Consider the following 26,325-nt stretch of genomic DNA (forward strand, 5'->3'; position numbering starts at 1 on the left):
AAGACCACATTTCAATAGAGGGGATCACATACACCAGTGGGATGTTTCTTCAGAGACAAACCCACGTTACGCAGGAAACAGTGTGGACTCTGGCGACGGCCCTCTGCTCTGGCTGAGGATTTCTGTCCCAGAGTGGTACAGGAATCTGTGTAGTGTTTTCGTTTGGAGAAAACAGGAAGTTACACTCATTACATCTTTTGCCCAGATGATAGAGTTCGAAATCCCCCCGGGGTTGTTCATGGAATGAGCCGCTCTGTTATGCTGTGAGCCGTGGTATTAATAAGCCACCCCTCACTAGATGTGGGGGTTCCACAACGCTTCCTCCACCCGTCACCACAGCAGCGGATAGGCTTTAGGTTGAATATTCCAAATAGCCAATTATGACAGTTAATTTCAAATGAGATGACTTCGAACTACACGTGAAAACAATACTACTTTATATCACGACTCATGCCATCCGTGTATGTAATCAAAGCCTTCTAAGTCTTGATTTGTCCTTACAAAGACGAAGGATAGAGTGAATGTCAAAATTTGCCAAACAGGAGTTAGTGAAAGTCTGAAAGGGAAAGCCTAGTTAGGTTTAATCTTATAAGTGATTTTTAAAAAGAGACACGCAGATAAGCTCGAGCTTTCTGGAGCCGATTCCTAAGGCCTTGCAGGTGTTAAGGGGATCGAGAATTGGCTGCAGGTTCCTCGGAAGTCTGCGCCGATTTGGAGGGCCACCTGGCCACCTCTGACTTTCTGATCTAGGGTGCATCCCCCAGTCCCGGTCGACAAAGGTGGGGAGTCAGGTTCGAGGCCAGCTGGGGGGGGCGGTGTGCGCACAGGGGAGGAGTGGGGGGACTGGGACCCCCTCTCCTTCGGGGTGCTTCAGGCCGTTTCTCCAGAGGCTGGTGGTGTCCCCGACCCAAGCAGCTCAGCCCCGCTCGCGAGGTCCGAAGTGGCGGGAAGGGGTCCTCCGCGGCGGCCCCAAGGCGAGGGAGGCTGTAAAACCTGGCGGAGAATCCGGTGCCCCGGGTCGGGGATGGCTCGGGTGTCCGGGGCAGGGGCCGCGGGCTCGCAGGTAGAAGCTCCCCACGCTAGCGGGGGCCTCGGCCGCGGAAGGGGCGCCCCCGGGGCCGCCGGCATCGGCGGGCGGGCGGGAGCTTTCCGGGCCCCTCCCGCGCCTCGGGCTGGCGGGGCGATGGCGACGACGGTTTCTCGGCTCCCCCGCCCCGGACGCCGATGGCGGTGCGTTCCGGCCCTCCCCCAACAGCTTCTCCCCCGCGGTCGCCGGAGCCGGTGAGGCCGAAGAGGGCGGGGAGCCGCGGAGGGAAGGCGAGAGGGCGGAGGTTGCGTGGTGCAGGCGGCGGCGGCGGCGGGAGGAGGAGGGCCGGGCGGGCAGGGGAGGAGGAGGAGGCGGGCGCCGTGTCGCACGCAGCTCCAGGCGGGGCAGCCCCGGTGGCTGAGGGACGCAGCCAGACCTTGGCGGGACGGGGCTTTCGCCGGGGCCCAGGCCCAGCGACCAGGCGGAGGCGTCGCGGGAGCCTTTGGGGCACCACAGAGATGCGGGTGAGTGTCGGCAGCCGCCGGGGCCGAGAGGAGGTGGCGGCGGCGGCGCAGGCCCGGCCCCGAGCCGCGGTGTCGCAGTGACTTGGGCCGCGGCGGCCAAGCCCAGGCGCCTGGCGAGGCCTGAGCAGCCGAAACGCGGCCGGGCGGAATGGCGGCCGGGCCGGGGGACTCGTGGGCGGAGGACGCCGAGGGCGGCAGGAGAGCGAGCGGGGCCGGGCCCTGAGTCACCCCGGACGGGCCGGGGCGGCCAGGCCTGGACTACGCACTGGGAAAAAGCCCGATTCATCGCGCCTGGAGGCGGCGGCCTGGTGGCGCCGGCACCTTTCCCCGCCGCGACCGGGCTGGGCCCTCGGAAGCTGGGCCGACGTGTGGCACGGGGCAGCTCGGACGTCCGCGCCTCGCCTCGCCTCGTGAGGCGACCTCCGCGGGACGCCGGGACCCGTGCCCTTGCCCCCTCGCGCCCACGCTTCTCCCCAGCGCTGCTTTCCGGCCGACGCGTGCTCCCCTGTGAGCCCTGGGCTCGCGCGCAGGAGCAGCCGCCGAGCCGGGCTCTCTCGCTTTCCGGTTCCCTGCCCGCGGCTCTCGGGTTCCCTGCCTGCATTGTTGCGAACGTGCAGGGCGCTATTATTGGGTAACAGTCGCCCTTTTGCCCCGTTCTCCTGGGGCTATGGGCCGGGGCATGCGCGCAGGGATGCGAGCCCGGCGGCCGAACCGGACAGAGCCCCCCGGCGCCCGCCTAGCGCTCGCGAGTCGGGCCGGGCCCTGCGCCGCGGCGTCGGCGCGCCCCCGGCCGCAACGGGAGCGCGCGCCCTGACCCTGAGGGTAAACGTGTGCCCGCCAGGCTGCTGGGACTTGGGGTCCTCAGACTCGGGGGTCGTGCGCTTTTTTCCCCCCAAGATCTGAAAGACCTCTGTTTCTGCCGCCCGTGCAATATTGTGTAGAGCAGACATAAGATAATTAAGAGAGAGAGGAATGCTTGTAGACATTCCTTGAAATGAATCCCCAAAGTTAAGGTTTTCTCTCTGCCTGGCTTTGCCAAAAAGAGGATTCTCTTTTCCGATTGGGTCACTCTTGGTTGCTTCTGGTTCGTAGTAGGGGTTAGTGGTAAGTGCGCAAATACTGAATTGCAGTCTACTTAAATATTGATTTGCCCAGTGTAATTGCTCTTTCTTGTAGTAGCATTAAAATCGTCAAAAGTTCTGAGTGGAGTAAACGATCACACTTTTTGGAATGCACTTAACGAAGCGGCAGAAGAGGAACTAGATTCCTTTTTTACTTCAAGCCTTGAGCTTCTAGGACCTAAGCATATCTTAACGCCTCGCAGAAGTGTGTGCAGTTTTAAGTTGAACACTTCATTTCATGGTGCACCCGAAAATGTACCCGATTTTCTGAAATCTTGTAGAGTGTATTATGTAGTTAAATATGTAATGATGTTTAAAATGTAAAACCAGTTATTGTATTTGGAAAAAATATTTGGAGGTGAGATTTTTCTTTGTTTAAAGAAGGTTTTTGGATATTGAAAAATGTTTTACTTGAAGGTTCTATTTGTTGTTTTCCATGGTGAGTCGAAATAGTTGCGCTGCATTTCAAATTCCAAAGCATGCAAACGTAAGACTGGCTCGCTTTAACTCTATTATGCCCATTTTTGGAGGTTTCAGGAGAGTGTTCCTTAAGCTTGAGAGGGATGGCTGAATTGCTTTCTAAATACGTTAAACTTCTTTTCTCATTGACTTATCTTTTAAAAACGGTTTTGTCAAAAAAACAAACTAACTTTAGATATGCTAGGTTTTTCACCAATTTATGAAAGCCTCCCTCCCTGAGAGCCACATGCTCAGGTCCTTATAGGCAGCCCCACCCCCCACTCCTAATGTGTGTACCACATCAGAAGACAGACAAGCATGCCTGAGCTGATTCTGCATGGTTTCCTTAGATATTGCAGTTCATTAGACTCTTGCCACTTACTGAAAGTTATCTTCTGGCTGTAATTAACTACAGTACAGCCTTATTTCCCATACATTTCCGATTGTGAATTCCTCCAGCGCAGGGGATATTCCTTATTTGTTTTTGCGTCCCGAGAGTAACAGAACTTGGTTACGGTGGTGCCTCAGTTGCTTTTTTTTTTTTTTTTTTTTGAATGAATTAGTTTTCTGGAATAATTCTAACTTACACTTAACGTTTGAAAACATGCCCTGATTTTTGGCTACAGAAAACACAGTCCTTGCACTTAAGGGGGTTAAGAATGCAAGCTTTATTGTACGCTTCTCGAGTAAAATTGATCGTCTCTCTCATCCCTCCTTTTCTACCCCCCCAATCCACTTCCCTTCCCCCCGCAACACCCCAGTACCTAGTACAGGGCCCTAACAGAAATCTGCCCGGGTTTTCTATACCTATGGAAGTCCAGGAAAGTGCCAAGAAAACACGTTGTGAAACTTTAACGTTTTTTCTCCTTAAAACTAGTTTTAAGGTGTGGATTTTTAAAATTTTTGTGTTTGGTGCTTCTTTGGAAACTCGATCAGGTTTTTCCCCCCAGGCTGAGTATCCAGCCTTGCCTTTGAAATGAAGCAGTTTGGTAATTAAGGCTCCTCCTTGTAGATGAGGCAAGCCCCATGGTTGTGCTGGAGTGGGATAGGAAGTTGCTGTGGGAGGAACCATCTCTGGGTCTCTGAGGGCCTTTCATCAGAATGTCATTCCCAGTATACCCAGAGGCGTTGTGTCTGTCTTTCAGCATGGAAAATTAACATGAATGTACTTTAAATTGAGGAGTTGTTGCTTGCCATTCTTCAAATTAAAAATATTAGGGCCTTAAAAACTTAAGAACTTGGTTTTTTGTTTGTTTTGCTGTTTCAGCCCTCCGTAGGTCCTAAAGCCATGACCTTGAGTCATTCTGGAATAAAATGTCTTTGGGGGACTGAGCTTCATTTTGAACTTGTCTTTTAGGTATGTCTGGGAAAAGAATGTTAACCATTTTAAGGGCCAATTCTAAGTTTGCCTTGCTTTTTAAAAACATTTGGTAGTTTATCAGTGTGTTTGTTTTGCTTCCAAATGAAGAAATGAGCATTAAATGAAAAATAGATCCAAAAAGCCTTATGTTTACTACTGAGGACATAATTTCCTGTTTGTAGGAAGTTTCCTGTTTATAATATGAACATTTAGTAAACACACTATAAACAGAATTATTATAACATTTAATGACTTAAGTTTTTTATTCACTTATGGAAGTGTTTCACTTCTAAAAATTCTGTGAGGGAGAGAGATTTAAGTCATTTATTTTTGCTTAGGTGTAGAACATGTTGCTTGGGAGAGAAGACATGGAGTCTAGTTCAAGCTTACCTTTGCAGGGCCTATATTTCCTCATTTGTAAAATGAGATGGTTTTTAATTGACACTGCTGATTTCCTCAGGCTCCAAAAGTTTGTGGATTCCGTGGGAATGCTACAACTTTTAACATTAACAGGATTTTGGAAAAACGGTCTTAAAGAACATCAAGTATTGTATTTGTGTTTGAAAAGTAGGGTTGTGAAGCCTCAGTTTGATAGTTAAATTTTTTCCCTTGGGAAACTTGGACCAAGTAAGCACTGTTCTGCTTTTCCTAGTGTTCCTCCATGCTTCAGCGCCATTGCAGTTCCATTCTGAATCTGACTCTGCCTTTTCTGTCACCTGACGGCACACACGTCACCATCTCTGGAAAGCTGGCCCTGATGTCCTGGTCTGGGTTAGGAGCCTTCCCTGGGTTCCCATGTCGTCCTGCCTATGTCGCGATCACAGTATTTAACCTTTTGATTATACTTGGTAGTTTCTCTCACCAAACTGACCTCTTTTGGGACAGGGACACTGTGATGTGCATCTGTCCCCAGCGCCTAGCGTACTGCATGCATCAGCATTCACGTACATCCTTCCAGTGCCCTCTGAAGCATGGGTACTGTGGTTTAACCTGCTTTACAGAATATAGGTGAAGGAGCTGAGACTTTGAGTGGTGAAGGTCAGGGCTAGGAAGGTCGTCAAGCCCGAGTTAAATGGGACAGGGTAGCTCCGGAGCTCAGGCTTTTAACCAAATGTTCCCAGAGTGTTTGACTAGTTTATATGAAGGTGGAAGAAGACTAGAAGAGATTAAAATGAAAATGCTTTAAGGACTGATATCTGATCATTATGGCAGAATTCATTATGCAGAACTGTGATCCACTACCAAGAATGAGCTTATTCTTCCTGGTCTTTTAGTAACATTGTGGGAGAGTGATTGGGCACTGATAGCATAGACACGAACAGTTCTGGAACTTTGGAGCTACTGTTAAATTGGGTGTGATGTTATGACTCATTGGCCTTGCAAAAATTTGTAAAACCATTCAAGACTGTTTAAATCTAACAAGCGGCAATTTTTTTAAAAGTCTGTGTCAGAAAATACTTTGGAAAATAGATTGTATGAAATGGGTGCAGCCATTTAAAATATGTATAAAATGTGTATGTATTAGTGAAGTATCACACCGCTGGAGTGCAGTGGCGTGATCTCGTCTCACTGCAACCTGTGCCTCCCAAATTCAAGCGATTCCTCTGCCTCAGCCTCCTGAGTAGCTGGGATTACAGGTGCCTGCCACTATGCCCAGCTAATCTTTTGTATTTTTAGTAGAGACTGGGTTTCACCATGTTGGCCAGGCTGATCTCGAACTCCTGACCTCATGATTCACCCGCCTCAGCCTCCCAAAGTGCTAGGATTACAGGCACGAGCCACCGTGTCCGGCCGTGAGGATATTTAAAGTAGTAAACATGGCTGTCATTTTAGGTGGGTAAACTTGGGTGCTTTTAAAATACTTTTTGAAGAAAAAATTTAAGAACCAAAAAATTAACAGCATGGCGATCTCAAGATGGAGAAGACCTAGATATAACACCAAGCGTAGGAACTGTAAAGGAAAAGATTTGAGTACTTTAGAATAATAAAACTTCTCTGTGTTAAAATTCCATAAACAGAATTAAAACGTGACTGGCAAACAGAAAAATATTGTAACTTACAAGCAAATTTACTTTCCTTACTGTAAAAAGAGGGCATGTGAACACCACCAACAAAAGAGGCCTCGCCCCCACCCCCGTGGAAAAAAATGGGCAAACTGGTAATTTATAAAAAGAGGAGTAGGAAACATGAAAAAACTTTCAGCTTCACTATCTGTACTCCCAGAAATGCAAATCAGTGAGATACTGTTGGGTTTTTTGTAACTGGCATAGATTAAAAAATAAACTACTTACGGTGAGTGTGTGGAGACAGGAGCTCACTCATACCTTGCTGGAAAGAGGGTAATTTAATATGATTTTTGGAGAGCAAAATATGTAACAAAAGCTTGTAAAATGTGTGTGTGCTTTGAAATAGCTATTCCATTTCTAAGAATTTAGTCTAAGAAAATACAAAAGAATGATTAACAGATTAATATTCTGTCCAGGGTATGCTGTTATTTAACTAATACCCTCTTAAGCTTTTGTTTTCATTTTTTTGCTGCTGTTAAGGATGATTATTTCAGCATTTAGATCAATTTTTACTTTCCATAATACTGAATTTAACGAACATTTAGTCAGTATTAGTGATAAAATGTAACATAAAACAACATATGTAAGTAGTATCTAAACTTTATTTTGGTGTGTGAATATATGCATTTTTTAAAAAGATGAAAACCAAAATGTTAACATTGATGATCTCTGAGCAGTGAAATTATTTTTAGTTTCTCTTAGCAGTAGGTTATTTTGAGGTTTTTTTTTTAATTTTTAAATTTTTTTCCTCCAACTTTCTATAGTGCACGTGTGTTTATAATACAGTGGATTAATTTATAAAATCAAATCCCAAAACAGGAGAAGCAGGGGAGCTACTTGCAAGGAAGACTTTTCTGCTTAGTTTGATGCTGAAATCACTTCGTGTTTGCCGTACTGGCAGCCCCTTTCCAGGTGTGTTGATGTGCAGGGTTAAATATCTGACTTTCGTTGGGCTGTATTTCCAGCGGTCAGGTTCTCCTTTGCTGGACTAATCTTCTCATTTATTTCCCTGTATGTTAATCCTTCAGGTACTTTAGTCCCCTCATTTAATGCCCTCCACGAAACTGTCCTAATCTCATGAAACTGATTTATGTTTTGATGGTTTATTATAACACTAGATTAGGTACTAATGAATTGTCTTCAGTGTGGAAGTTTCTTTGTTTTAGTAATAGTTTGAACTTTCTTTTTTTGCTTAGTTCACAACTCCTAGTGATAGTAGATGCGTTTTAAATTAATGTTTAAACTTAATGTCATTATGCTTAAGAATAAGAATTTGCTAAAAATTAGAAAAAATATTTTGGTCTAGTTTGTGCAGTAGCTTGGAAAATTCAAAGGCTACTATCAATTTTTTAAGAAATGTATGCTAAATAATACAAATTAGGAATACTGTTGTGATTATGAGAAAGTAGTTGTACAGAAATGTGTCACCTAACACTGCGAGGGGGTGCCTTTGCTATGTCGAAATTAATTAAATGCTAACTAAAATAGTGACATGTGCATGATAGGCATCCGAAAGTCAGAATGGGGGAAAAGGCAGACAGCTCAGACCGCCTTTTCTCAAGGCAGGAAGGAGACTTCGGTGAGACTGGAAGGAAAGGTTTGGAATCCTAGATGATGTCGATAAACCAGACTCTTTGATCCCAAGGGGAATTCAGGGAATAGACATGGAGACTAGGCCATTTCCCCCTCCCCAAACTTCAAGCTTTAGGAACTTGGAGACTTTGGTGTGGGGGGATGGTGGAGAAGGAAAATTCCAGACTGATTCTTCTGACTTCTCTCATCTTAAATATTTAAAATATTAAAAGGTTTACTTGCCATTTTATCTTACATACAATAATAACCCTTAGTCCAGGTTGAGCATCCCTATTTTGAAAATCCTAAATCATCCAAAATCTAAAACTTCCTTAGTTACCAACATGACGTGACAGGTAGATCATTTCACCCCTGACCTCATGTGATGGGCCACGGTCAACATGCAGGTGCACAACAGTTTATTCAGCGTCCCCGAGGGGAAAATAAAATTACCTTCAGGCTGTGTGTATAAGGTGTATGCGAAACATCTGAATTCCCCAATTAGATTTGGATCCCATCCCCAAGCTACCTCAAATATTCCAAAATATGAAACAGTCTGAAATTCAAAAGACTTCTGGACCCAAGCATTTCAGATAAGGGATACGCAACTTGTGTTCAGTGCTTGGTGTGAGCCAAAGACTGTGCCGAGCTTGCTTTGTGACTGCTTGCCCTCAGCTTTCTGCTGCTTGCAGATACCTCACATGGGACAGAAGGCTGTCTAATGCAGTCCTGGTTGAGGGTGGACTTTGACACACAGCATAGGAATATATTACATCAATCATCAAGTAGAGACTACTGAAATGAGAGTGTCTCCTATTTGATGAATTGATGAAAAGCTACTTGGGCACTGCGTAGAGTAGGTCCTACCAACAAGGGACTCAGAACACACAAAGGGAAGCAGGGTTAGGAATGCTGAAGACACATACTGGAATTGGCTCTTCAGTAGTGCTTTTGTTACATGTTCTGTGTATAGGGGACTTTGCCCTACGCAGGGTTTGTGTGTTGCAGGGGCGGGGTGGGTGTTTAATGTCTGCAGTTTAGCTGGGGCATTACAGGTGAAACGTATGTGTTCTCTCTTTTGACACTATGAAGGTTTTGTTTGTTTGGGTCACTGTTATTTTTATAATGGAGCTCTGCGTTACCACTCTACTTGTTAATGCATTTTCAGGATTTTTTTTTTATTTAGACCAATATTTGGCTATCCGTGTTCTGTGATATGTAAGGTATGGGAATGGGAGAGAAGCTTTGTGAATAAACTTAGGAAATGCCAAGTGGCATATTGAAGGGCCTTTAAAATCTTAATGTGCATTGCTGCTGTTACAGAGAGGTATATCCAATAGGGTATGTATATAGGTATACATACATTCATATATATTAAAAGGTACACTCCTAATTTAATAAGAAATTTCCTTTGAAGGAAGAAAGCTCCCCTACCATATTACATGTTTTGTAGAACACATACTGATGTTAAAATCATGGACTGTGGAAAATTAGGTCCTTACAGTAGAGATTTGATATGGAGTGAATTGATGTGTTCATTTTTTTCTCTTGAAACGAGCACCTGGAAATATTCGTGGTTCTTTGTAGCACAGTGTGGGAAGTGCCATAGAGGCCAGGATCCTAATGAGTATAGTTGTAAGTTTAGTGTCTAGGAATAATTTTTGCTTCACACTAGTCCTTGTTTAAATCCTAAATACTACGAGAGGAATTATATTAAAATTTTAAGGCATATGGGAGACAACAAAATCAAAGCCTGTGTTATTTACATGTTATTGGTGGTGTCATATGTTGAGAACACTTTTAATTTTTTTAATAGTAATTTTTTTTTTTAAGTTCCAGGGTACACGTGCAGGCATGCAGGTTTGTTACGTAGGAAAACCTGTGCCATGGTGGTTTGCTGCACCGATCAGCCCATCACCTAGGTATTAAGCCCAGCATGCATTAGCTCTTTTCCCTGATACTGGTCCCCACACCTTCCCCGATAGGCCCCAGTGAGTGTTGTTCCCTTCCATGTGTCCATGGAGAACACTTTAAACCTGTAAAGTAATGGTTTAACTACAAAGTTGTTTCACATTTTTTCTTTAAAAATCTAAAAACTTCCTGAGTTTTAAAAGCATCTCAATACTTCTCTTGAAGGCGCTCTTAGATTTGTACTTGATTCATTAGATTGGTTCTCTTGCATTTCCAATTCACGGTTTCCAGAGGGTGAACGCTGTTCTCAGGATGTTTTGCGTTAAATGAGTTTGGGAAACATCACCAGGTTTCTTCTCCAGAGTGGCCCCTTCTGAGGAGAGGCCACATCGCCCATTTCCCAGACTTGTGGACCAGGTTACCATTCTTTTTTCTTGGGTGACCTCTTGAGGTTAGGGTTCTGTGCAGAATACTTGTTGTTCTAGTTCATCTTATCTTTTCTAACTCTTCATGAGCATTCAGGAGACAGCTTTAACTTGATCCTCTCTTCTAGTCTTTGTTGCTTTGGGGTTTCTCAGTTTCATTCAGGCCAAGCAGTTCTCAGCAACTTCAGCTGAGAGTCTTCCAGTCCAGCGAATAGCCTTCAGGGCTTTTTCATTTGACTAACCTGCCCTTTCTTCCAACTTGACTTGCCCCAAACTGATCTCTTTTGCTCCCTAGGCCATGTCTGACATCTCTGTTTCTGGCGTTATGTCACAGACACAGATTTCAGACTTGACTTCTTTTGTTTGTCCATATTCAGCGATCTACCAAATCTGTCTAGTTCCTCCCCCATAACGCTCCGTGTTTACACCTTCCTCTTTGGGCCTGCCGTCACCAGCTTCATTCTGCCCTCACGCCTGGTGATGCAGTGCGCTGCTGATGCTGCTTTGTTCAGGACTTGCCTGGCTTCCTTGACTACAGAGGCTCTCCAGGGCAGGTATCAGGCTGCCAGCACTTGATGGAGTGGGCTCTGCTCTTCATCTTTGTCACCCCTTCGCCACAACCATCCTATCTCATCTTCATAAGCTTAAAAAAAATCCTTAAAGTCTAGCTATGTGTATCATGCTAACATGCTTTTTTAAAAAAACTGGCTCTGCTGCACTTCTCACTTGAAAGTAGCTGGATATTGGTTTGGGTATTTGTCTCTATCTCAGCTCGTCAAACTGGGAATGTGATTTCTAGTAACAACGTTTAGCAGAATTTCAACAAAGCAACCAATTTGTGGAAGTTCTGTTAACTTTGAGGTTTTGCCGTAATAAATTATAAATGTTGTAATTTTTCTATTGATAAGGCTAATGTATGGAAAACTGATTAAATAATTCACTGATTATAACCAGCAAACCATATATTACACTGAAGTTTTATTTCAAAAATATGGATATTGTGGAAGATGAGTATCCACGTCGCTTTTTATGGTAAACATATAGGTGAGCGTGTATGTGTGTAACTAGGGTAAGTGATTCCCTTAATAGTTATAGGAAAAGTGATTCTAAAAAGCATTCTGATGCCTTTCTTGGCGGCAGTGAATGAAACTACAGGTTCACATTAAAAAGAGTACCTTCCCCACCAAAAATGCAGAGGAGGATTTGTTTTACTGACAGTTGAGTACAGGCTAAAGTGTGTATACGCACATACACACTCTGTGCTGTGTGTGTGTGATGTGGCAAAAAGAAAAATAGTCCTAAAATGGGCATCTCTTTATTCCATTGTATTTATATTTTTCAGAAGTTTATTTATTTGCAGTTTTGATACGTACATTTTATTTTAGAAAATTGAATTTTGTGAGGTTCAAGTCCTCTAAAGTAAGTTTATTATATATGAGTTCTTGACGATAACAAAACTGTGGGGAAAATCTGGATTTTGTGTTGTTAGTGTTCTTTACCTTTTTAAAAATATTAACTATATTTCCAACTGGGAACATGAATTTATGGTTTTCAAAATAAGCTACTTGAAGTATAAGCTTAAAAAGCTTGCGTGAGAAAATACACAAGTTAATGTAAATTGTATGGAATAAAAAATATGGACAGACTGTTGTTGAGACTTTCCACACGAAACTTACGCTGGGCAGTGAAGACTATGGTACTGTCCCAGCCACAACTAGGGTGGTGACAGAAATGAGTAGCAATCTTAACATGCAGGATTTTCTTTATGCCTATTTAAGGTATGGGTTTTGCCAGGCGTGGTGGCTCAGGCTTATAATCTCAGCACTAGGAGGCCAAGACGGCTGGATCGCTTGAGTTCATGAGTTCGAGACCAGCCTGGGCAACATAGCAAAACTCCATCTGTACAAAAAATGAAAAGATTAGCTGGGTGTAGTGGCCCACACCTGTGGTCCCAGCTACTTGGGAGGCTGAGATGGGAGGATTGCTTGAACCCTAAGGGAGATGTTACAGTGAGCCAAGATGGCGCCATTTCACTCCAGCCTGGGTGACAGAGTGAAAAATAAATAAGAAAAATATGGGTTTAAATTAATTTTAGCTCTTGTCTCCCAGGCTGGAGCGCAATGGTGTGATCTCAGCTCACTGCAACCCCCACCTCCCAGTTGGTTTTCAAGCAATTCTCCTGCCTCAGCTTCCCGAGTAGCTGGGATTAAAGGCGCTCACCACCACGCGTGGCTAATTTTTTTTGTATTTTTAGTAGAGATGGGTTTCACCATGTTGGTCAGGTTGGTCTCGAACTCCTGACCTCAGGTGATCTGCCCACCTCGGCCTCCCAAAGTGCTGGGATTACAGGCATGAGCCATTGCCCCCTGCCCACATTTTTTCCTTTATTATAGGTATGGCCAGATTGTTTTGAGACAGAGTGGGAAGCAAAATTTAAAAAGTCTCCTCCCCAAAAGAACCCTGCCTCTTATTGAAGGTTATCATCGAGTGGCAGATTTCTATGAGCTCAGAAGACATACTCAAATGATTGAGAAACTGTTTTTCCAAATTATTTATTCTTGACTGATTTAAATGTACCCTCCTGTGCATATATGTTTCTCCTCATACTCTCTCCCCAGTGTCTATAGTTTCGGAAAATACTAAAAAGTTCTTAGTACTTGATGTTGTAATAGCTAGTAAGGAAATTTTCGACAAGATGCTTTTTAGCAAATGCAGCATTGAACATATGTGCAGACAGTGTGGGTGCAAATCTGACAGGTGGAACCACAGGTGTGGTGGGTGACATCAGTCACTGTGAGCCTTGAGTGGTTCAGGGACCACTGGGGACGTGTGTCGGGAGCATCTTACCTGAAAGAGGTGTTGCTTAACTGTGCCCAGTTCCTTCAGGAGAGTGGATAAAGTAGTAAATTGTCTTTAAAACAAAAAACATAAAAGCCCTAAATCAAATAAAGAGCATGGTAGCGCCGTTTCTCCTTTCGAACCAGTTTGTAGTAAAATGGGAAGTATATTTGAAAGTTTGCTCAGCTAGGGAAAGTTGCTGATCAGAATTTTCGTCTCAGGGTTAAATTATTTTAGTCAAAAGAAAACGAAAAGGGGTGTGTTCTTGATGAACAGATTCGTGTGCACTTAGTGATACACTAGCTTCCAAAATCTGCTTATTGAGCAGATACTTATTCAAGGCCCCACACTCACCTGCAGGGCAGACGGTTCACCACACATGAGGGAAATTCGGAAATTAGTTGAAGAGGATTGTGGGAACTGTGAGTTGAGACTGTTCATCTCAATGGGAGTTAATAGCGTTTGTGGTTGACTAAGGTCATCCTTTACGGAAGTGGACCTCGTGTGCACGCCTCACTGGGAGGGGGAAAGACCCGCCAGGAGGTGCACATCTGGCCTTCCACGCTCAGTGGCCTGAGGATGTTTCCGTGGAGCACCCCTGTCCACAGGCCCTCTAAAAGGAGGGCAGACTGGCTTGCTGTTTGTGTCTTTGTATTTGTGTTAGGCTGGGTTCTGAAAATACAGTGGTGCCAAGACAGAAAAGAAACTTTTTGGATGCTGATGTGCAGTGAAAGCTCTTCAGTAGCAGCTTCTCCAAAGTCAGTGGATTTTATACAAGAGCATCGCATTCATTCACTAGCAAGAGAGCTAGGAAGCCCTGTGAAGCTGGTGTTTTAAAATATTCTGTTAAACGTGTATTTCATGGTAGAATGAAAGATTCATGTGAATTTTAAGATAGAGTGATATTTCAAGGAAAATTTAACTCTGTCGCAGCTTAGGCTGGATCCCCAGGTCTGTCCCCCGATCCAAAGGACTCCTCCACTCTCTGCTAAAAGTTACATTTTGGTGGGAATTTTGGAGAAGTGCCACCTCTGGTGTCATCAGTTATCAAAGGTATGGTGGAGTTTTCAAGCAACATTAATTTACTTCATTTTGACAAAAATAAGCACGGGTGGTTTAACATTTAAATACTATCTTAGGAATTTCATAGATATTAGAAACCCTTTAGAGTAGTATTAACATGAATAGTAGCAAATGCTTACCGTGTGTCAGGGACTCTGCTAAGCATTTTATTTTCATAACTCACTTATTCCTCACAGCCACCTTATACAACAGGTACTACAGTATTATTTCTAGTACAGATGATGAAATATGGGCACAGAAGTTAAGGAATCTGACCAGGCTCACACTGCCAGTGACTTGTGGAGCCAGAGCTGTGAAGTTCCACAGACATCCCACGCGTTTCTATATTAGCTGTTTGAAATTTGTCGCTGTGTACTGTCGATCAGCGCCTCTTGAATCGTTTCTTTAGTAAAATTTTTTTGTGGGATAACCCAGCACCCAAACAGACATAACTGGGAAAAAAAGTGCACTGAGTAATACTTACCTTGTTGCATTCTATGAGCTTTTTTTTTTTCTATTTGATTTTTTAAAAAAGTTCCAGTTCCCTTTAACTAAGTTGGTTTCATGATCTACACAATAATGAATTGCAGCCCTCAGTTTGAAAAGCATGTGTGGTGTAGATGATCATGATCAAATGCAATACTGTTTTTTCTTGTCTTAAAGTGAATGAAAATACTTGGAAACAAAATACACGCAAGTACCAATCTAGACCGTTGAGTGAGCATGATTTAATCAAGGTAATTGAATAAAACCATTGTGCTGAAACTAAGAACTGAAATTCAGTCCTCAGCAGTTAAAACTAGTTTATTTGGACAAACTGGGCAGTCTTTAGAACACCTGTTAAATATAATGTGATTGTGATTTTCTGTAAGTTTTCAGGTTTTCTGGAGCAATTTATACCAGTGTGGCTTGTGGCATCTTACCTGGAAGTCATGTAGTAAAATAGGAAGAATATAGATGTTGACTTAATTAAGATTCGTTTCTGAATTGAGCAATATTTAAGGCATTTAGTGCTTGAGTGTGGATTTTTTAGGATTTAAAAGGACCCTCCTCTATTGCTTATTCAGGTATCTAAGAGAAAAAAAATTGTTTTCTAATTCCTAAGATGTTCATAGAAGAAAATTCTGTACTTCTACTTAATGATATCTGAGAATTCTCATAATTATAAAATGTGTGTATTTGAAGGAATGAATTAGCATGTGTGTGTATTTTATTTTATATATATATTTTTGAGATGGAGTCTCATTCTGTCACCTAGGCTGGAGTACAGTGGCGTGATCTCGGCTCACTGCAACCTCCACCTCCTGGTTCAAGCGATTCTCCTGTCTCAGCCTCCCAAGTAGCTGTGACTACAGGTGTGTGCCACCACACCAGGCAAATTTTTGTATTTTTAGTAGAGATGGGGTTTCACCATGTTGGCCAGGCTGGTCTTGAACTCCTGACCTCAGGTGATCCACCCACCTCGACCTCCCAAAGTTGTGGGATTACAGGCGTGAGCCACCACGCCTGGCTGCATGTGTGTATATTTATATAATTAGAAGGACAAAGATTGATCACAACGAGAAGGCTGCTATATCTATTTAGTAAAACCAGTTGAGGTACTAATTTATTCTTTATAGCAGTTTTGAGAAGTCGGTATTTTGGTGTTTAATTCCCACTCCCAGCTTTATTAAGGTATAATTGACAAATAAAACATAAAGCATACAACCTGATGTTTTGATATATGTACGCTGCACATCGTGAAATGATTATGTCAAGTTAATTGTATCCATCACCTCACATACTTAACATTTTTTTGTGGTAAGAACTTTTAAGATGTACTATAAGCAGTTTTTTCTCTCTTTTGCTTTTAAGCAATTTTCAATTTTCAAAATACAGTACATTATTATTAACTGGAGTCACCATGCTGGGTGCTGGACCTCCTGAGCTTATTCCTCCTATCCAACTGAAACTTTGCACCTTTGACCAGTGTCTCCCCATCCCCCTCATTGGTGCTTAATTTTTTAAGGACAACTTAAAAATGAATGAAGAGAATTAGAATTGGCCTTATAGAAGGAGCCAATGTTCCTTCTAAGAGAATCTGAATAGCAGTGCTGGCTGGTTTGGAGTCTGTCTGTCTTCTCTGTAGTGATTGGTGTGGTATTTTCTCGTTGCCATCTGGTGGTGATCTGATTGGAGGTCATCTTGTTGAGGTTGCCGGGGTACTCATTTTAGAGGGCAGTGGAAAGCGTGAACACACCTGGGCCGAACATGGTCATCTTTATACCAGACTGAATCCAAGGTTGCATGCAGCCAGCTGAGAGACGTGCACAGAAGTTCTATTGTGAGACTTCTGCTGTAAGTAAGTATCATCAGTTGTACTTGGCTTTTTGTTTGTTTTTTGTGTGTGAGACAGGGTCTTGCCATGTCCCTCAGGATGGAATGTGGTCACATGATCACAGTCCACAGCAGCCTGGAACTCCTGGGCCCAAGCCCTCCTCCTCCCTCAGCCTCCCGAGTTGTACCTTATTTTTGAATAAGGTACGTGGTTTTGGAAGACATGATGTTTGCACGTCTGTTCATTTGCAAGTTTGTTGTAATTATGCTTGTATACTGGCTTTAGAATTTAAAAGGAAAATTCATGTCTCACTCCTGCCCGTCATTGTATCATGGTGAATGGTAATAAGTCATCACGTTCTCCAAGTCAGTCCTGAGGATCCTCTTGTGACAGTGATGTTGGGAGAGGCAGGTATCTGGTGATTTCTGCTAGTGACAGAGTCTACCAGCCTCTTCCCACCGTCGTTTTGAGCAAGTCATTTCCGTTTCTGCTTGGCTGCAGCCAGGTTTCATTGCTTTCTACTCGTTCAGAGCTATGTTCTTGAAGGCTGTGTCTCCTGGCAGTTACCACAGTCAATGACTTTTTCGTAATAGACCTTTTCCTTGATTTATCTTCAACCTTAACACTGTTGAGCTAGAAGTTTCGTGGATGAGCCTCCTTTGGCTTGCCTTCTGGCCTCCTGGTTCTCCTACTTATATATTCTGTCTCTTGCAAGTATTCTCTCTCCTTTTTTGGGAGGGGTGGGAGGCAAGGGACTACTTTGCCCACATCCTTTAAGCACAAAGTTTTAGTCCTTGTCTCTATTAAGTTCTTCACACTTTGAAGATTTTGCGCTGTTGTTTGCACTGATGCCAACAATTTTACTTTTTTGTCAGTTACTAAATTTATTCCTTCAGGTGTAGTTTCCTTTGGGCTACAATTTTTAAACTGCCAGCCTTTAAAAAAAAAATCACATTCAACTTATCTAAAATTAAGCTCTTCATCTTCTTTCTAGTTTCAGGCTGCTTCTCATAACTTATCTATTTCTGTTAATCCTCACTTTCTTATATAGAGTTCTTCCTCTCTAACTCCCTTTACTCCTGGGGTTTTGCCAGCATGAGAATTTTTAAACTGAGTGTTCAATTTAGTGATATAAAGAATTTCATATAAATACATTGTATGTCTGGATGATCATCCTGTAACCTAGAACTGCCATGATATTTCGTACTTGTGAGTTCATATTTATTTACAATTATATTGTTGCTGGATAATTAGCTAAGACAGAGGCTGTAATTGCTTGAGATCCTATAGGCCACATATGGCTCCAAGATGTTCTTCTAGCTTTTACGGTACAACTTCTTTGCTTTTTTTAATCATAAAAAGTGTCAAAAGTGTAGCAAACATGTCCATTCCTGAGAATTCCACATGCTAACACATGCAGACATCTTCCTATATAAGATCTAGTAGTTATAGACTTCATATGTAACCACTATAATTTCAAGGTGTTGATGAGCATAAATGATACTGGCAATGTCTAGCGTGGAATAATGAAAATCTTTGTGATTTCTTGCTGGCAAAGTTGGACACTTTGTTAAAAGTACTGCATCTGTTGCCTGCATTCATAATCAAAGGAATTGTCAAATTTCCATCAAATGTTAGTGAAAATAAAGATGTAATTTTTTGCCCCATTTACATTGAGAAGCCCCCTGAAATCCACCCATGGACCCCACTGTAGTCTCACTTCCACCCGTCTGCCACACTGTTTTCTCCTTCCCCCATGGGTAACCATTTTTATTAGTGTTCAGTTTAGCCTCCCAAGTTTTCTTCTTGGAAAGAAAAATATATCTACACTTACATGTTAGTATTTACTCCCATCACACACAAAAGATGCCTGTTTTCAGTTAAGTATCCGCTAAGAATTTACTTTCTTATCAGTATGTGGAGCTCCTTTCTTTTTTTCTTAATAGTTCCTGTCATTGCGCGGTGCTCATTGTCCTAACTTAGTCTTCCTGTCCCCTACTGATGGATTTGGGGTTGATTTCAAGTCTTTTGCAGTGACAGAACTTGAATTTACCACTTCTTGTGGTTTTGGCTGGCACATTTTGGGAATAGATTCCTGGAAGTGGATTGCTAGGTCAAAGGGTAAATGCATCTGTCATGTTATTAGATCTGGCAAATTCCTGTTCTTACCATGGAACATTTCTTGAGCGATAGCTGTCCTGTTTTGAATTTTGTTTTCGTTTTTTTTTTTTTTTGAGATGGAGTCTCGCTCTGTCACCCAGGCTGGAGTGCAGTGGGACAATCTCTGCTCACTGCAGCCTCCACCTCCAGGGTTCCAGCAATTCTGCCTCAGCCTCCCGGGTAGCTGGAATTACAGGCACACACCACCACACCTGACTTATTTTTATATTTTTAGTAGAGACAGGGTTTCACCATGTTGGCCAGGCTGGTCTCAAACTCCTGGCCTCAGGTGATCTGCCTGACTCAGCCTTCCAAAGTGCTAGGATTGCAGGCCACCATGCCCGGCCTTGTTTTGAATTTTGAAAGTAGTGTCTGTCAAGTTCTTGAATCCAGAAATAAATTGTTGGAAGTTTGAAAGTATAAATTTGAGCCTTTGTTGTCCTGAATTCTTTCTTACCTGTGTCACCCCATCCGGTGTGACCAGTCACCACGATGACTGCTTTGTGTCGCCTGTGTCTTGGGCCTCTCTCTTTCCATTGTTGTTGGTCTAAGTTGAGCCTTTATGTCAGTGTCACTTGTCTTCTCCGAAACCTCCCATAACTCTGTCACCCTCACGGAATAAAGGCCTTGCATCGTCTTCCCACTGACCCAGCCGCCACCTCTCATGACTTGCCCAAATCCTTCACCGGGCTCCTGTGATCGGTTTTCTGCCTCATGCTTGTCTTCCCTTGGATATCAGCTTCCCTGTACCTCTACTGCTGTTCAAATCCTGCTCATCCTCTGAGAAACGCTCAAAGCACACATTCTGTAAAGGCTTCCTGATTCTCATAGCCTGAAATGACTTCTTTCCCTTATTAACTTGTATTGCCATTTTTGTCTGTATCTTTAATATGGCAGCACATCATGCATGCCATATGACATCTCTTCCAATACCTGCAGGCAAAACTTTGACGTTTGTGTTTTCACCTGTTTATGTGTATTATTGCAGGAGAGTATAAATCCCTCTATTGGTAATGTCTTACATAGCATTTCCTAAAGCTAACTTTCTGGTAGAATACTCAGTAATTTGCTTTTAGTGCTGATGTCAAGACCCATATGTACACAGAACCTGGTCGTCTTGCAGAGATGCATTCCTTTCTGTGAAGGAACTGAATTTGAACCATAAGATTTACAGCTAGCGTGCTTTAAGTCTGTTCTTTGTCTTTTCTTAACAGCTTTATTGAGGTTTAATGCACATACTATAAAATTTGCTCATTTAAAATGTATAATTCAGTGATATTTAGTGAAGTTAGAGTTGTGTGGCCGTCACTACGATGCAAGTTTAGGACATTTCCATCACCCTGGAAAGATCCTGTGTGTCTCTTTGCCGTCACTCCCCATTCCCACCCTCCTCCCAACCCCAGGCAACTACTAACCTACTTTGTCTCTATAGATTTGACTATTCTGGACATTTCATGTAATAAATGGAGTCATATGGTACGTGGTCTTTTGCATCTGGCATTCACTTAGTGTTAATGTTTTTGAGGTTCATCCATGCTGCATCAGTACTTGATTTTTTTTTTTTTTTTGCCAAGTAGTCTGACTGTGTGGCGTTATTATGTGGCTGCCTCACATTTTGCTTATCCTTTTACCTGTTGGTGGACATTTGGGTTGTTCCGCTTTGGGGCTATTATAAAGTGCTGTGAACATTCATGTACAAGTCTTTGGGTGGAAACTGATTTTTTTTGTTTTTTGGGGGTAGATATCTGGTAGAATTAATGGAGCATATGACAGATTTATGTTGAGTGAACATGGACTTTTAATGCCCCAGATGTTTAATTATTAGCTTTGAGTAACAACATGAACAAGGCAATGCAAGCATATGTGATAAATTAATGTCTTGAGACTTTGACTTGGAATTAATTGTTTGAGAAGCAGAACCCATTTCTTATTTGGGTATGTGTTTATTTTATTTCTCTGACTTTAGAGCTAGTGAACTTAAAGGTTTAGAATGGCTTTAAGTAAGTAGAGATAAAATTTAGCTACCGTCTCTAGGAAGCTGTCTATTAGGGTGTTTGTTAATTGAAATTTTTTTATGCTGCTTGTCAATTTTAATCATTTGAGAGTTTCCATAGTTTTATATAGAAAGGGATGGCATAAATCTTCTAAGTAAGTACAAATTTTTCAAGCCTTGAATTTCAGTAACGAACTCATGTAGTCTTACCTAATTAGTAAATGTCCTTCTTGGCAGATGTCCAAACACTGAATGCCCAAGTTCTTGGTCTGTATTTATGAGATATTAGTCCCTGTCCTGGCATCTTTAGTTAAAAATTTATCTTGATTAAAAAATGTAGAATAATATAACATTCAAAATAGTAACCAGTGAAGATCCAAACAAAGTAGAGCTTTAAATAGCTTTGGGAGTGTAAATGTGAGTAAAAGTCAAGCTCATGAATTTGCTAGTTCTTCCCTGACCTATTCGTTGGCAGCAGTTTGGACCTGTCTTTACATATTCATATCATGAAGCTTTCACCTGTCTTTTTGCATGCTTCCTTTTGAAGCCAGGTTGTAATGTCAGATGCAGGAGTAACTCTTGGTAGCACACTTCTCAAGGAGGTGGAATGAGAAACTCCTGCCTTCTAAGGAAACAGCATGGGTAACACCTCTGAGCCTGGGCTTCCTCATTTGTGAACTGTAGCTTGTGCATGCAGAGAATATATTTACTGTGAGGAGTAAATCAGTGAAAGCATTAAAGCTGTTGCACAGAGTCTAGCATAGCAGCCCACAGTAAATATTAGTTCTTTCTTTATATAGTTAATAAGCTGACAGGGAACAGTTGTACTCAGTGGACATTCTGGAGGTGCCATGGGTGTGGGTAAATAAAACGTAGCATATAGAAAAAGGTCCCTGCAGTTCATTCAGTTAACAGAGTGAGTGCCTGTTTGTGTTTTAGAAATTGTGGGGCAGCAATATGGAGGATGGATTGGAGGGGATGCAACCAGTGAAGACCCTTTAGTCAGTGAGCCAGATGGGAAGTAATAATGCCTAGACTCTGGCAGTTGGGAGTGTAAAGAGAAGGAGGATAAGAAGGAGATAGAATTCACAGAACTGATTTTTCATCGGGGGTAAGAATAGAGAGGAATCAAAGCTGATGGGAAATGCAGAAGCAGGAGTGAGTTTGAAGGGACAGAGAGACCAGTCGAGAGGCTAAGCATGACCCTCAGTTGAAAGTCTTAGTAGAAGGAATGGGGAGGAAAAGTGAGATTGCACGCAATATGAGGAAAATAGATAGGATTAGATGTTTGGGCAGTTAGAAGAGAGGGTGGTGCTTTCGAAACTCCTAGGATTCCAAGCTGGGCAGCCGAGGCTTGTGACAACTAAGTTGGGAAGAAAGGCAGGGAGAGAGGAGTTCAGTGTTGAACATGTGAGTCTGTGGCCTTTGGAAGATCCAGCGGAAGGAGGAGGGAGAGCTGGAGTGAGGAACAGGTTGGAGTTGTCGAGGGTTGGGCAAAGTAGAAGGTGCCACCACAGATCTGGTGGCTTGTTGCTGGTTTTTTACTCCTGAAATTATTAACTTGAAACTGTAGAAGTGTATTATTAAAATCCTCAACAGAGCTTTTTGTAACGTGTATATAGCCTAAAGCTTCAGTTTTCTTGCCTAGGCAGTTTTACCTAATCTTGGCTGTACACTTAAAACTCAGGTTGGCTGTATTAGCCTCTTTCTTTTTCAGCCATTCCATTCATTTAAAACTTAGAATTTAATAATTTCTTATGGAATTCAAAAATTTCTGAGCTTGCGCTTTCCAGTCTCAGTTCTGAGAGGCCTGGAATATCCTTTCACCTGCTAAATTGTTCCACAATGTTTTAATTGCCTGCCCCTCACCCTAAATGCTTTTGCTTTTCTATTTTTACTTATGTTATATAGGTTTGCTGAGGTTTTTGTTAGCTTTTTATTATGGAAAGTAGAAACTGCAGTGTACCTATCTCTCAGCTTTTTTTTTCTCTGCAAAATTGTAAAGTAAATCCCAGCCATTATGTCATTTCAATCTCAAAAATATGTTATCTCTAGCTAGTATTATTTTTTTTAACATAAGTACAATGAAACCACAGCAGCCACTGTTTTAAGCAGATAAGTGTGTGTGGGTCACTACGGTGCCTTCCATTCGTGTCGGGGAGAGCTAACCTCTCTTTTCATAGAAGTACTCTCTTAAAATTAATCTTAGTAGATATAAAAATGATATACTGTATATATTCCTTTGTCACCTTTTTTTTTTTTTTCACTCAAGACTCCTGAAATTCACCCATGTTGAAGCCTGTAGCTGAAGTTGGCTCATTTTGTGTGGTCTGTTGTGTGACCGTCCTGCTTAGTTGTGAGTTCTCCTGTTGGTGCGCATGTGGGTTGTTTCCGGGTTGGTTTGGTTTGCTCTTATAAACGGTGCAGCAAATGCATGTGTTTGTGTATTTTCTGGCATTCATATACGAGTGTCTCTAAGTCTAAATTGTTTTACTGTCAGTTTCATATCTTATGTGCCACGCTGCAAGTAAAAGCTTACAATTCTTAAAGTTTTAAGAAGTTATATTCTGCTCTACTGTGTATTTAGGAGTTGTCAAAGGAGTAATAGATTAGGAGGACACATAAGGCGTAATTGGTTAGATAGGTGTTGAAGAAATGCTTGGCCCTGTCCAATCTCGGGCCATGGCTGAATCTTGCAAAGCGGAAGCCCCTCCCTCCTGACGCTGGAGGTTTGAATCCCCAGTGGCTCTCCCTGTGGTCACAGACTGACACAGGCCATCAAGTCATCTTTCTGCCTTCTGCACTAACGAACACCCTCAGCTGCCTGCTACATCCTCTGATTGGGACTCCCCACTCCACTCCCCTCACTTCTTTACCCACCTCAGTTCTTCCTGGACCTCTCTCGAGTCCTCATCCATGAATGCGAAATTCCTCCATGGCCGTTTCTCACACTGCTCCAACCCCATTGCTCTTCCATAAAGACCAAGACTCCTTAAAGCCCTCTCCCGGTGTGGCTGTTCCTGTCCTCCGCCGTCCTGCAGGTCTGCAGGCTGCAGACGGGGGTCCGCCTCCTCCTCGTGTGGGTTGACAGCCGTTGACCCAGAGAAAGACTCTGGAGTTCCTCTGCACTAGCCATTTCTGTCCCTGCAGTGATCATCTGCTAACTACCAGAGTTCAGAAATTAATTGGACACTTTGGCACAGCCCAGAACCTTCTTCTCCACTCCTGAAACCTATTATCAAAGGTGGTTGCAGGCCACCCCAGGCTTCAGCCTCGTTTCCTTGAGCTGTGTTTTGTTCCAGTCATTTGCAGGTGGCGTCCTGCTGAGCCTTCTCACCTGGACCGTGGAGCTCCCACAGTCCCCCTTGAGTGAGGACCCTCTTCCCAGCCAGAGGCAGGAAGAGGATGAGGCATGTGAGCCTGGTTGGCATCATACCCTTTCCAGCTTTCTTACTCCTTCACAGCCCACATGCTCAAGGTCGTCTTTTTGTCCCTCCCTACCCGTTCCAGTTAGATTTCTACTAAAGTAATAGTTAGCATTTTTGAAACAGTGTTGGCTTATTTCATCCTTACCACAAACCCATGAGGTGGGTTAAGAGAGATGAAAGAACTTAGAAGGTCACAGTTTTATGTAACCGCTGCTTTCTTCTCTTGGCTTCCAGGCTTGGGTTTCTTCTCTTTGTTTCTGGCTGTGACTTTGCAGTTACAAACTCTATGGGTTCTCCATCATCCAGTCAGTTTTTAAATGTTACTCGGGACTCAGTTTGGGCCGTCTCTCTGCCGTATTCCCCTGAGGAACTGTGGTTCCCAGGATCAGGTGGTGGACCCCAGAGATCAGCTGTCTAGGGCCACCTTCTCTTCTGTGCTGTGGCCCTGTGTGTCCAGCTGCCTGGGGTGATTCACAAGGACCTCAGGTTCACATGTCCAAGGGCAACTGCCCTTCTGTAGACCTGTTCCTCTCTGATGTTTCCTGTCTTGGTAGACAGCATCATAGTCAGTATCATATTTGTCAGATAGGTACATATAGGTATTTATCAATCACTCAAGTAAGCAAAAAGTAAATACTTATCAGGCTGCTTGTTGCAGTATTATAGTTGTTAAAAAGTAAATACTTGAAAGCTTTTTGTTAGGTATTATTATTGATGATTAACAGAATATATGACTCACCAAAAAAATGAGGTATATTTCATTAAGTGAAGTGAGGTATATCAGTTTTAAGTGAAAAAAGTAGCCGAACCAGTGTGTGTGATTGATCCCCAAAGAGCTAGAAGTCAGTAGGGGTCAGCACAGATCTTTTTTTTTTTTTTTTTTTTTTTTTTTTAAAGCTATGTTCCTTGAAATACTGGAGTTTTCTTGAAACACACTACTGGTCTCCAGATATGTTCAGGAAAAAATATTTCATGGCCAAGTAAGTTTGGGGGAAGATGCTTTATACTGTTTTTCTGATGGAAATTCATAAGGCATGTTCACTTATCAAGACCTCTGAAGTCTTGCAGCAAACAAAGTATTTAACTTCACTAAAGCTAGTAATTCCCCAATTCCCTTGATGTTCAGTTCAGTTGATGTTCCAATTAGTGTTTAGTGGAAGACTGTTGTAAGTGCTCTTTTTCAAAAGCCCTTTCAGTATGCATGGATGAAACTGAAATTACTAATATCAAAGAAGATATATTTTTCAGGAGTTTTGCAGGTCATTTAGTTAGTTCACACTTCTGCTCAGTGGAGGAATCTTATGCACCGTTAATCTTGAGAAACAGCCTGTTTGATTAGTTCACAGTTGGAACTGTTAGGGCGCTTGTTTCATATTGATTCTGTTGGCTTTCATCTTCCTTTGGAATAACAGTCTTTTCTGTGAGACAAGTTCTTAAGTATATGACTGCCTTCTCCTGTTAGACCTGTTTATTTTGACTGTTGTATTCCATTATTTTCCAAGGGTTAGATGAAAGTGAAGTATAACTGTGGCGCGCGTGTGTGTCTGCGCGCGTGCGTGTCTGCGCGCGTGTGTCTGCGCGTGTGTGTCTACGGTAAATGCTCATGCGGGCTCCGGGAGCCAGCAGCTAGTGTGTGTGGAGGCACAGCTGGCTCTGCCATTGCTTCTTGTCCTTGACTAATTGCATCTTGTGCCTTGGTTTCCTGTCAAGAAAATGATAATCCCTCTCTGGGGATTAGCGAGAGCTTGTGAGCATGGTTTGGGCTGGCCGTCTAGAGAACACTGAAGCTGTGAGGAGGGGCCCTGTGGCTGTCCCCCCTGTCGGCCTGCTTCACTCACCGGCCACCTGTGTGTCCAAGTCAGGAGGTGGCACATCTGCAGGGTACATGCCCGAAACTCGTGGACATTCATAACCACAATTAGTAACTCCTGCAACGCCAAGGATCTCCTGTACCTGAGTACTTTTGAAAACTACTTGATTTCCTAAGTACATTTTGGGTTTTTTTTGTTTGTTTGTTTTCCATATCTTTAGGTTTGGGGACCTCCTAGGTTTTCTAGCTATG

The 26,325-nt window shown here is 42.9% G+C and overlaps 1 protein-coding gene across 2 annotated transcripts in view; it reads left to right on the top strand.

Annotated features, from left to right (window-relative positions):
• The first annotated feature begins 1,031 nt into the window (after positions 1 to 1,031).
• The window catches only part of CUL1 (cullin 1), a 103,657-nt gene continuing 78,363 nt past the window's right edge, over positions 1,032 to 26,325 (top strand). Inside the window, exon 1 of one of the 2 annotated variants that reach the window (XM_028846424.2) lies at positions 1,032 to 1,281. The gene's annotated coding sequence lies outside the window, so the exon portion shown is untranslated. Of the gene's footprint in view, positions 1,282 to 1,407; positions 1,552 to 26,325 lie in introns of those variants that run through there. The other variant, XM_028846422.2, reaches the window with a different exon arrangement.

This window comes from Macaca mulatta, chromosome 3, assembly GCF_049350105.2.
Source record: "Macaca mulatta isolate MMU2019108-1 chromosome 3, T2T-MMU8v2.0, whole genome shotgun sequence".
Taxonomy (NCBI): domain Eukaryota; kingdom Metazoa; phylum Chordata; class Mammalia; order Primates; family Cercopithecidae; genus Macaca; species Macaca mulatta.